Genomic DNA, 13,448 nt, shown 5'->3' on the forward strand with positions numbered 1-13,448 from the left:
TTTATTTTTAAACTTTAATGTACTGGCATATATCTATATACGGATAGGACACATGCAGTTGTTAGGATATACAGTGAAGGAAATAAGTATTTGATCCCTTGCTGAGTTTGTAAGTTTGCCCACTGTCAAAGACATGAACAGTCTAGAATTTTTAGGCTAGGTTAATTTTACCAGTGAGAGATAGATTATATATATATATATATATATATATATAAAAAAAGAAAAAGAAAATCACATTGTCAAAATTATATATATTTATTTGCATTGTGCACAGAGAAATAAGTATTTGATCCCCTACCAACCATTAAGAGTTCAGCCTCCTCCAGACCAGTTACACGCTCCAAATCAACTTGGTGCCTGCATTAAAGACAGCTGTCTTAAATGGTCACCTGTATAAAAGACTCCTGTCCACAGACTCAATTAATCAGTCTGACTCTAACCTCTACAACATGGGCAAGACCAAAGAGCTTTCTGAGGATGTCAGGGACAAGATCATAGACCTGCACAAGGCTGGAATGGGCTACAAAACCATAAGTAAGACGCTGGGTGAGAAGGAGACAACTATTGGTGCAATAGTAAGAAAATGGAAGACATACAAAATGACTGTCAATCGACATCGATCTGGGGCTCCATGCAAAATCTCACTCGTGGGGTATCCTTGATCCTGAGGAAGGTGAGAGCTCAGCCGAAAACTACACGGGGGGAACTTGTTAATGATCTCAAGGCAGCTGGGACCACAGTCACCAAGAAAACCATTGGTAACACATTACGCCGTAATGGATTAAAATCCTGCAGTGCCCGCAAGGTCCCCCTGCTCAAGAAGGCACATGTACAGGCCCGTCTGAAGTTTGCAAATGAACATCTGGATGATTCTGAGAGTGATTGGGAGAAGGTGCTGTGGTCAGATGAGACTAAAATTGAGCTCTTTGGCATTAACTCAACTCGCCGTGTTTGGAGGAAGAGAAATGCTGCCTATGACCCAAAGAACACCGTCCCCACTGTCAAGCATGGAGGTGGAAACATTATGTTTTGGGGGTGTTTCTCTGCTAAGGGCACAGGACTACTTCACCGCATCAATGGGAGAATGGATGGAGCCATGTACCGTCAAATCCTGAGTGACAACCTCCTTCCCTCCACCAGGACATTAAAAATGGCTCGTGGCTGGGTCTTCCAGCACGACAATGACCCGAAACATACAGCCAAGGCAACAAAGGAGTGGCTCAAAAAGAAGCACATTAAGGTCATGAAGTGGCCTAGCCAGTCTCCAGACCTTAATCCCATCGAAAACTTATGGAGGGAGCTGAAGATCCGAGTTGCCAAGCGACAGCCTCGAAATCTTAATGATTTACAGATGATCTGCAAAGAGGAGTGGGCCAAAATTCCATCTAACATGTCTGAAAACCTCATCATCAACTACAAATAACGTCTGACTGCTGTGCTTGCAAACAAGGGTTTTGCCACCAAGTATTAAGTCTTGTTTGCCAAAGGGATCAAATATTTATTTCTCTGTGCACAATGCAAATAAATATATATAATTTTGACAATGTGATTTTCTGTTTTTTTTTTTTTTTTATATAATCTCTCTCTCACTGGTAAAATTAACCTAGCCTAAAAATTCTAGACTGTTCATGTCTTTGACAGTGGGCAAACTTACAAAATCAGCAAGGGATCAAATACTTATCTCCTTCAGTGTACCCAAGTATGCCCTTCAATGGACCCTGGGCTGTCTGGCCATATATGGCATGTCCCTCGATCACGTCACGGATTCCCCGTGACGCGATCCAAAGGGCATCCCCCCTTCTCATTTACCCCTTGAATGCTGCGGTCAGGGAATAGCAGTGGAGATGAGAGGTTTCTCTGATCTCCGCCGTTAGAGCAGGACTGCGGCTGTGTAATACAGTCATTGCCCCGCTCCTGACAAGAAGTGCGCGCGTGCGGTCAGCATAATGTCATGAGGGCGGTGATGCAATGAGCGGCGACGCCGGAACTGAAGACAGAACATGGGGGTGTTTTGTAGTGCGCCCGCCATGTTCTGATCATTAGTGCAGCGCTGGTCGCATCACATCATGCTGACCGCGCGCGCACACTTGTCAGGACTCCGGAGCAGGGAAATGGCTGTATTACACAGCCCCGCTCTTAACAACATTCACGTGTTACTATACTTAGCTGTAAGTCCGCACAGCTTAGTATCGAAATACATGAAATACCCATATTAAACCGTTTCAGGGTGCACGGTATCGAAACCGCATCGAAGTTTCGATGCATCGTGCAACCCGTGTTAACACTATTACAGACCAGTACTCCTACTCTGTAAGGTGAGCACATTTTATTGGTGTATACCAGTGCTTTTCAAATGGAGGTTGGGCCTAAAAGGTTAGGCATCCAACAGTTGAGAAGATGCGGTGGAGAGGCAGTTTTGACAGGAGTTATAATTTGCCAGTTGCTTCTGCTGAATAGGCCTTTCCCAGGCTGAATTAGTATCGGATTTAACGCCACAATGGACTAATTTTTGTTGGTTATTTTAATGTTATATTGGACTTAGACAAATAAAAGATGTATTGGTTAATAGATTTAATTTCTCAAGGACTTGGATGAACATGGTGGCACATAAGCCTTGCCAGTGGTCAGTTCTATTGTAAACCACATAACGTTAAAATGTGGTTGTCAAATTAGTTTATAGACCAAAGTGAAACGGTCGATATGAAATAGGTCCATGAAAGAGGCCCTTCAGCCTCTTGAAAGGTTACTATAGAGCAGTTTCTGTCACTTGCATAACATAGAGACATAAATGACAAAGTGGCGAGGAATGCCAACATAACTCCCCATGATGTACACACATAGATAAGTCTGTTTCTCTGTTAAATGGAAATATAAGCAACAATGCAAGATATCAGCATTCCACCATGGTCACTACTATACAATGAGAAACTATATAAACAAAAATAAAAAAAATATTCTACATTGCATATCACATTGCTCAGTGGCTTATGGTTCCCAAACAAAAAAAACATGTAATACTAAACTAAAGCCTTTCACTACACATAAGCTTACAGCTTGGGACAATACTTTAACCCCTTAGTGACCAGCCTATTTTAAACTTTGATGGCCGAGCTATTTATTACCTTTTTCCATCGGCGCATTCCAAGAGCTATAATTTTTTTATTTTTGCGTCTACATAACTATATAAGGACTTGTTTTTTTGCAGGACAAGGTGTATTTTTTAATAGCACCATTTTGGGGTACATATAATTTAGTGATTAACGTAACTTTTTTTCGGGGAGTAAAAGAAAACAATGTCGCCACTTTTTTAGCAACTTTAGTTTACGCCGTTTACCGTGTGGTATGAATAACAATTTTATTCAACGGGTCGTCACAATTGCGACGATACCAAGTTTATATGGTTTTATGTTGAACTACTTTTACACAGTAAAAACACTTTTTGGTAAATTGTTTTTGTGTCTCCATATTTGAATAGCAATAACTTTTTTTATTTTTCTGCCAATGCAGCTGTATGAGGGCTTTTTTTTTTTTTTTTGCAGGATGACTTGTAATTTCTATTAGTACCATTTTGGAGTGCATGCGACTTTTTAATCACATTTTTTTTGAAGGCAGGATGAACAGAAAACAGCAATTCTGCCTTTTTTTTTTTTTTGACAGCGTTTACCGAGCGGGTTAAATAACATAATAGCTTTAAAGTTGGGGTCGTTACGGACGCGGCGATACCAAATATGTGTAACTTTTTTACTCTCTTTTTTTTTTTTTTATTATAATAAACCATTTTGTAAGGGAAAAAAAAAAGATGGGTTTTTCATTTTTTTACTTCTTTATTAACCCCTTCCCGCTCCTTGACGTACTATTACGTCATGGCAGCTGTATCGTTCGCGCTCCATGCCGTAATAGTACGTCTCGGGAGTAACGGCCGTTTCGGCCGTCCTCCCGACACATACAGGAGCTGTGACGCTGCTGTCTTGTTCAGCAGCTGTCACAGCTCCTACAGCGGGGACCGATCGCTGTGTCCCCGCTGATTAACCCCTTAAAAGCCGCGTTCTATAGAGATCGCGGCTTTTTAGGGGTTAAGCTGCCATCGCCGGCCTGCTACGCGATAGCGGCCGGCGATGGTGACTATGGCAACCGGACACCAAACAATGGCGTCCGGCTATGCCATAGACGGAAGCCTAGTGGGTCCTGACAACGTCAGGACCCACTATGCTTGCTGTCAGTGAGTAGCTGACAGTTCTAATACACTGCACTACGCATGTAGTGCAGTGTATTAGAATAGCGATCAGAGCCTCCTGCCCTCATGTCCCCTAGTGGGATAAAGTAAAAAAAAAGTTAAAAAAAGATGTGTAAAAATAAGAAAATAAAAGTTTTAAAAGTAATAAAAGTAAAAGTCCCACTTTTTCCCTTATCAGTCCTTTATTATTAATAAAAATATATAAACAAACAAATAAACTATACATAATTGGTATCGCCGCGTCCGTAACGGCCTGAACTACAAAATTATTTTGTTATTTATCCCGCACGGTGAACGCCGTAAAAAAAAATATTAATAAACCGTACCACAATCACAATTGTTTGGTCACTTCACCTCCCAAAAAATGGAATAAAAAGAGATCAAAAAGTCGCATGTACCTAAAAATGGTACTGATGGAAAATACAGTTCGTTACGCAAAAAATAAGTCCTCGCACGGCTTTATTGATTGAAAAATAAAAACGTTCTGGCTCTTAGAATAAGGTAACACAAAAAGTGAATGATTGTTTACAAAACGTATTTTATTGTGCAAACGCCATAAGACATAAAAAAAAACTATAAACATCTGGTATCGCCGTGATCGTATTGCCCCGCAGAATAAAGTTAATATATCATTTATAGCGCACGGTGAACGCTGTAAAAAAAAAAAGTATACAAAAACAATAGTAGAATTGCTGTTTATTAGTCACCACGCCACCTAAAAATGGAATAAAAACTGATCAAAAAGCCGCATGCACCCCATGAAAACTACAATGGATTCCTCAAGGGGTCTAGTTTCCAAATTGGGGTCACTTTTGGGGGGTTTCCAATGTTTTGGCACCACAAGACCTCTTCAAACCGGACATGGTGCCTAATAAAAAAGAGGGCTCAAAATCCGCTAGGTGCTCCTTTGCTTCGGAGGCCGGTGCTTCAGTCCATTACCGCACTAGGGCCACATGTGGGATATTTCTCAAAACTGCAGAATCTGGGTAATAAGTATTGAGTTGCGTTTCTCTGATAAATCCTTTTGTGTTATAAAAAAAATGGTATATAAAAAGAGTAAATTTCACCTCTACTTTGCTCTAAATTTCTGTGAAACACCTAAAGGGTTCATAAACTTTCTAAATGCTGTTGTGAATACTTTGAGGGGTCTAGTTTCTAAAATGGGGTGTTTGATAGGGGTTTCTAATATATGGGCCCCTCAAAGCAACTTCAGAAATGAAGTGGAACCTAAAAAAATAAATAAATGAGGCAATACTTCGCTTCTTACATTATACTGATAATGAGCCGTGCCCACTCCGAGATGACCCCAGTTTTGACCGTTTGTATAAACGGAGACCCCTATTAGACCGTTCCAGTGCCCGGTTTTCCCAAGCATACACCCCCGAGAAGTGTTTTTCTATTGATGAGTCCCTGGTACATTTTAAAGGGAGGGTTCAATTCCGCCAGTACCTGCCAGGTAAGAGGGCAAGGTATGGCGTGAAGATGTATAAGCTGTGCGAGAGTGCATCAGGGTATACCTACAGGTTTAGGATATATGAAGGAAAGGCCACCCCCAAACCAGACTGCATCCTGGACTACAATAGGTACATGGGAGGGATGGACTTGTCAAATCAAGTCCTGAAGCCCTACAGCGCCATGCGGTGTGGTATAAGAAGCTGGCCGGGCACATCATACAGATGGCTTTGTACAATGCGTATGTGCTACGTCGATGTGCAGGCCAGAGGGGAACTTTCCTGGAATTTCAAGATCTAATCTTTAGGGACCAGGAAGGGGGGGCACCCAGTACTTCTGGAAGCGAGGCCACACGCATCGTACCAGGGCAACACTTTCCAGGAGAAGGTCCCCAAACCGGTGGAAAGGGAAAGAGTCAAAAGAGGTGCAGAGTCTGCTATAAGAGGGGGATAAGGAAGAACACAATATACCAATGTGACACGTGTCCCGAAAAACCAGGGCTCTGTATAAAAGATTGTTTTAAAATGTATCATACATCCCTTGATTTTTAATTTACCCTGATGCACTCCGCACAGCTTACCCCCCTCATCTTTCCCTTCTGAGCCCTGCCGTATGCCCAGGCAGCTGATAACAGCCACATGTAGGGTATTGTCGTACCCAGGAGAACCCACATTACAATTTAAGGGGTGTATATCTCCGGTGGCGCATGCTGGGCACACTATATTGGACACTGAAATGGCATATACATATATAAAATTGCAAATCTCACACTGCACCATCTGCTGCGCATTATCTTTTACACAGTACCTGTGGGGTCAAAATGCTCACTACACCTCTAGATGAATGTCTTAAGGGGTGTAGTTTTTAAAATGGGGTCACTTCTCGGGGGTTTCAACTGTACTGGTACCTCAGGGGCTTCTGCACACACGACTTAGCACCAGAAAAGCTCCAGTAGGCCAAATGGTGGTCCTTTCCTTCTGAGCCCTCCCATGGGCCCAAACGGCAGTTTATCACCACAAATGGGGTATTGCCGCACTAAGGACAAATTGGGCAACAAAATGGGGTATGTTGTTCCCTGTGAAAATAAGAAAATTTGATCAAAAATGACATTTTATTGGAAAAAATATCATTTTTTTCATTTCACAGCCCAATTCAAATAGGTGCTGTGAAAAAACTGTGCGGTCAAAATGATAACAAAAACCATAAATGAATTCCTTGAGGGGTGTAATTTCCAAAATGGGGTCACTTCTGGTGGGTTTCCATTGTTTTGATACCTCAACGCCTCTTCAAACCTGGCATGCTGCCTAAAATATATTCTAATAAAAAAGAGGCCTCAAAATGCACTAGGTGCTTCTTTGCTTCTAGGGCTTGTGTTTTAGTCCACGAGCGCAGTAGGGCCACATGTGGGACATTTCTAAAAACTGCAGAATCTGGACAATACATATTTAGTAGTGTTTCTCTGGTAAAACCTTCTCTGTTACTAAAAAAAAATTGAATAAAATTGAAATTCAGCAGAAAAAATGAAATTTGCAAATTTCATTTCCACTTTGCTTTAATTCCTGTGAAATGCCTGAAGGGTTAAAAAACTTTCTATATGCTGTTTTGAATACTTTGAGGAGTCTAGTTTTTAAAATGGGGTGTTTTATGGGGGTTTCTAATACATAGGCCCCTCAAATCCACTTCAGAACTGAACTGGCACCTTCAAAAAAAGGCTTTTGAAATTTTCTTAAGAATATGAGAAATTGCTGTTTATGTTCTAAGCCTTGTAACGTCCAAGAAAAATAAAATAATGTTCAAAAAACGATGCCAATCTAAAGTAGACATATGGGAAATGTGAACTAGTAACTATTTTGGGTGGTATAACCGTCTGTTTTACAAGCAGATGCATTTAAATTCTGAAAAATGCTATTTTTTGTAAATTTTCTCTAAATTTTGCAATTTTTCACAAATAAAGACTGAATATATCGACCAAATTTTACCACGAACATGAAGCCCAAAGTGTCACGAGAAAACAATCTCAGAATCGCTTGGATAGGTTTAAGCATTCCGACGTTATTACCACATAAAGTGAAATATGTCAGATTTGAAAAATGGGCTCTGAGCCTTAAGGCCCAAACTAGGCTGCGTCCTTAAGGGGTTAATTAATAACTTTTTTAAAAACGGTTTAATTTTTTTTTACTAGTCCCACCAGGGGACTTCTCTACGCGATCGTCCGATATCGCTTATAATACACTGCAATACTTCTGTATTGCAGTGCATTACTGCCTGTCCGTTTACAATGGCCAGGCATCTGCTAAGCTATGTCAGAGGCATGACCTAGCAGGCATCCACTACAGGCAGACCGGGGGCCTTTATTATGCCCCCGGCTGCCATAGATTTCACTGGCACCCTGCGATTGCATGCATAGTGACGGTGGGGTGAGAGAAGGAGTTCCCTCCCTCTCGCCAAAACCACTTCGATGCAGCGCTCGCTATAGAGTGCCGCATCTAAGGGGTTAAACGGGTGGATTGCAATCCGACCACTCGAGCAGCGATGCCCCAAGTTCTCAGCCACCTCCGGTAGCTGAAAACAGGGACTTTTAACTGCTCCTGGCGCTGCAGATTTATTCTGATGCAGTGCCGTGAAATGTCAGTTCTTAAATTAAACATAGGAAGAAATTCCCCGAATACGATTTGAAGCTAAAGTACAACATACATTTATTCCCAAACTATACAGAATGAATAGACTTGGTAAAACATTTAGAGAGGCTCTGTCACCACATTATAAATGCCCTATCTCCTACATAAGGAGATCGGCGCTATAATGTAGGTGACAGCAGTGCTTTTTATTTTAAAAAAAACGATCTATTTTCACCACGTTATTAGCGATTTTAGATTTATGCCAATGAGTTTCTCAATGGACAACTGGTTGTGTTTTACTATTGACCAAGTAGGCGTTGTACAGGGGAGTGTATGACGCTGACCAATCAGCCTCATGCACTTCTCTCCATTCATTTAGTCAGCGCAGAGGGATCCTTTTAGATCCCTATGTGCTGTCTTATACGAACACATTAACAATACTGAATTTTTTAGACAGTGAATAGATATTCCACGGGAGGTCTATTCACAATCCCTGTACTTCGTTACTATTTCTGTGGTAGTCACAGCTCCGTGTGTTAGCTGCGTATGATGCGCGGCTGCGTGATTTTCGCGCAGCCATCATTATGACACTCCGTTTGGATGTTTGTAAACAGAAAAGCACGTGGTGCTTTTGTTTTCACATCCTTTTCACTGCTATTGCGCGAATCACGCGCGTCCCACGGAAGTGCTTCCGTGTGACATGTGTGGTTTTCACGCACCCATTGACTTCAATGGGTGCATGATGCGCGAAAAATGCTCAAAGAACGGACATGTCGTGACTTTTACGCAGCGGACATACGCTGCGTGAAAATCACGCACCTGTCTGCACGGCCCCATAGACTAATATAGGTCCCTGCGACACGCGTGAAAATCAGGTGCGTCGCACGGACGTATAACACGCTCGTGTAAATGAGCCCTTAGAATGATGAAAAACAAAATGGCAGCCCCCATAGTGAAGTAAAAGTTAGAAAAAAGAAAAAAGTAAAACAAACACACAAATAAATAAAATGTATTTTAATAACATACTAAGAGCAATATTATATAAAAAAAAAAATTGCGACACCCGTCCTTTAATTAAAATTTATTTTATTTTTTTACATAAAAAAAAGAAACTAACTAATTTTTACTTTTTTTTTTATTAGTACCTAGGGGACTTCAACCGGCGATCATTACTAATGTATTGTAGTATATCGTGACTGACAGGCATCTATCAGAGGCAGGGCTTAATTGGTGCATAAAGATGGCGGACCTGGGGACCTTCATTAGGCCCCCAGGCAGCCATAGCAACCATCGCGATTGCGTTTTGGAGGGCGCGATGAGCTGTTAGAGGGGGTCGCCTCCCTCTTTCTAACGATTTAAAAGCTGCAGTTGCTATTGACCAAAGCATTTAAATAGTTAAAAGAGCGGGATCGCGCTCGAGCGCGATGCCGCTCGTTAGTTTGAAGTGTCGGCTGTAACAAACAGCCGACACCGGCATCATATGGAGCGGGTTCACTCCGTGGGCTCGTTCCATACTTCCCCTACCCAACTTTGGCCTATGGATACGTCAAATGTCAGGAAGGGGTTAATATATGAGCATTCCCATGCCATATGCCAGCTTGTGGTTCCGAACAACTATGACATCTTGTGTGTGGCAGTCTTCCCATTTTATGGAGACACGTTGGGGTTAAGTAGCATAAATGCAGAAAGTATAATTGAGTAATACGGTTGTTCGTTGCAGGAGATACAGAAAGTGGAGATGCCAGTGCCTCATCCCAGTCCTCCATAGACAAACCTGGAATAAGGGATTTCCATCTAGTCTCAGAGGCCAACTGTATAGAATCCAATTTGTGTCCCAAAAGATATTTATATAATGCGGATATAATGCCCTGTGATATATTTATACTTTAGTTAGAAAACTATTTAAAAAAAATTGGTTATACTTTTTGAAGTAGCAAATTGACAGATATATGCGGTTGATATATTGCACTGTGAATGTGATATTTATCCTCCGTCCCGCTTTTCCTTTCTATACCCATATACCCGTTTTTCTTCCCCCTCCTGTATATTGTTAAATAAACCTTAACGACCACCAATACGCCTTTTCCCAGCGGCCGTTAATGATACTTATGCCAGAGCGCCGCCTTTGCATGGCGCTCTGACAAAATCCCGGCACGGGTGTCATGTGTCGGCTAAAGCGGGTGGTCTAAAGACAGCCGGGCACCTTCTCTAACAGGCGGGGTCGATTATAACATCGATCTCACCCATTTAACCCCTTAGATGTGGCGCTCAATAGCGAGCGCCGCATCCAAGTGGTTTTGGAGGGAGGATGCTCCCTCTCACCCCATCGGCACCCTGCAATTGCAATCGCAGGGTGCCGATTCTTTCTATGGCAGCTGGGGGCCTAACAAAGGCCCCCAAGTCCGCCTGAAGTGGATGCCTGCTGAGGCATGACCTAGGAGGTGCCTGTCAGTTTTACACCGGCAGGCAATAATACGCTGCAATACAAAAGTATTGCAGTGTATTATAAAAGCGATCAGAAGATCGCATAGTGAAGTCCCCTAGTGGGACTAACAATAAAGCGATCAAAAAGTTTAATAAGGTTAATAAATTAAAATCCCAAATAAAAATGAAAAACCCACTTTTTCCCTCATAAAATACTTTAATATGAAAAAGATTGTTTTTTTTAAAAACATTATACAATTAATAACGCCGCATCCGTAACGACCCCACCTATAAAGCTATTACGTTAAACACTGTAAAAAATAAAAAACAATGCCAGAATTGCTATTTTCTGTTCAACCTACCTTAACCCCTTAAGGATGCAGCCTAGTTTGGGCCTTAAGGCTCAGAGCCCATTTTCAAATCTGACATATTTCACTTTATGTGGTAATAACGTCGGAATGCTTAAACCTACCCAAGCGATTCTGAGAATGTTTTCTCGTGACACTTTGGGCTTCATGTTTGTGGTAAAATTTGGTCGATATATTCAGTCTTTATTTGTGAAAAATTGCAAAATTTTGAGAAAATGTACAAAAAATAGCATTTTTCAGAATTTAAATGCATCTGCTTGAAAAACAGAGACTGTTATACCACCCAAAATAGTTACTAGTTCACATTTCCCATATGTCTACTTTAGATTGGCATCGTTTTTTGAACATTATTTTATTTTTCTTGGACGTTACAAGGCTTAGAACATAAACAGCAATTTCTCATATTTTTAAGAAAATTTAAAAAAGCCTTTTTTTTAAGGTACCAGTTCAGTTCTGAAGTGGATTTGAGGGGCCTATGTATTAGAAACCCCATAAAACACCCCATTTTAAAAACTAGACCCCTCAAAGTCTTCAATACAGCATATAGAAAGTTTTTTAACCCTTCAGGCATTTCACAGGAATTAAAGCAAAGTGGAAATGAAATTTGCAAATTTCATTTTTTCTGCGGAATTTCAATTTTATTCATATTTTTTCTGTAACAGAGAAGGTTTTACCAGAGAAATACTACTAAATATGTATTGTCCAGATTCTGCAGTTTTTAGAAATGTCCCACATGTGGCTCTAGTGCGCTCGTGGACTAAAACACAAGCCCTAGAAGCAAAGAAGCACCTAGTGCATTTTGAGGCCTCTTTTTTATTATAATATATTTTAGGCAGCATGCCAGGTTTGAAGAGGTGTTGAGGTATCAAAACAATGGAAACCCACCAGAAGTGACCCCATTTTGGAAACTACACCCCTCAAGGAATTCATTTATGGTTTTTGTTATCATTTTGACCGCACAGTTTTTTCACAGCACATATTTGAATTGGGCTGTGAAATGAAAAAAATTATATTTTTTCCAATAAGATGTCATTTTTGATCAAAATTTCTTATTTTCACAGGGAACAACATACGCCATTTTGTTGCCCAATTTGTCCTTAGTGCGGCAATACCCCATTTGTGGTGATAAACTGCCGTTTGGGCCCATGGGAGGGCTCAGAAGGAAAGGACCACCATTTGGCCTACTGAAGCTTTTCTGGTGCTAAGTCATGTATGCAGAAGCCCCTGAGGTACCAGTACAGTTGAAACCCCCGAGAAGTGACCCCATTTTAAAAACTACACCCCTTAAGACATTCATCTAGAGGTGTAGTGAGCATTTTGACCCCACAGGTACTGTGTAAAAGATAATGCGCAGCAGATGGTGCAGAGTGAGATTTGCAATTTTATATATATATATATATATGGCATGTCAGTGTCCGATATAGTGTGCCCAGCATGCGCCACTGGAGATATACACCCCTTAAATTGTAATGTGGGTTCTCCTGGGTACGGCAATACCCTACATGTGGCTGTTATCAGCTGCCTGGGCACACGGCAGGGCTTAGAAGGGAAGGACCACCATTTGGCCTACTGGAGCTTTTCTGGTGCTAAGTCATGTATGCAGAAGCCCCTGAGGTACCAGTACAGTTGAAACCCCCGAGAAGTGACCCCATTTTAAAAACTACACCCCTCAAGACATTCATCTAGAGGTGTAGTGAGCATTTTGACCCCAGAGGTACTGTGTAAAAGATAATGCGCAGCAGATGGTGCAGTGTGAGATTTGCAATTATATATGTATATATATATATATATATATATATATATATATATATATGCCATTTCAGTGTCCAATATATTGTGCCCAGCATGTGCCACCGGAGATATACACCCCTTAAATTGTAATGTGGGTTCTCCTGGCTACGGCAATACCCTACATGCGGCTGTTATCAGCTGCCTGGGCATACGGCAGGGCTCAGAAGGGTAAGATGAGGGGGATAAGCTGTGCGGAGTGCATCAGGGTAAATTAAAAATCAAGGGATGTATGATACATTTTAAAACAATCTTTTATACAGAGCCCTGGTTTTTCGGGACACGTGTCACATTGGTATATTGTGTTCTTCCTTATCCCCCTCTTATAGCAGACTTTGCACCTCTTTTGACTTTTTCCCTTCTTGCCAGTTTCGGGAACTTCTGGAAAGTGTTGCCGCCCTGGTACGATGTGTGTGGCCTCGCTTCCAGAAGTACTGGGTGCCCCCCCTTCCTGGTCCCTAAAGAGTAGATTTTTGATAACCACCTCTTGAAATTCCAGGAAAGTTCCCCTCTGGCCTGCACATCGACGTAGCACGTACGCATTGTACAAAGCCATCTGTATGA

At 41.5% G+C, this 13,448-nt stretch overlaps 1 protein-coding gene across 4 annotated transcripts in view; it reads right to left on the reverse strand.

Moving 5' to 3' along the window:
• NAF1 (nuclear assembly factor 1 ribonucleoprotein) overlaps positions 1-13,448 on the reverse strand; it is a 96,119-nt gene that overhangs the window by 19,462 nt on the left and 63,209 nt on the right. The window lies entirely within an intron of this gene.

This window comes from Rhinoderma darwinii, chromosome 1, assembly GCF_050947455.1.
Source record: "Rhinoderma darwinii isolate aRhiDar2 chromosome 1, aRhiDar2.hap1, whole genome shotgun sequence".
NCBI classification, from domain to species: Eukaryota; Metazoa; Chordata; class Amphibia; order Anura; family Rhinodermatidae; genus Rhinoderma; species Rhinoderma darwinii.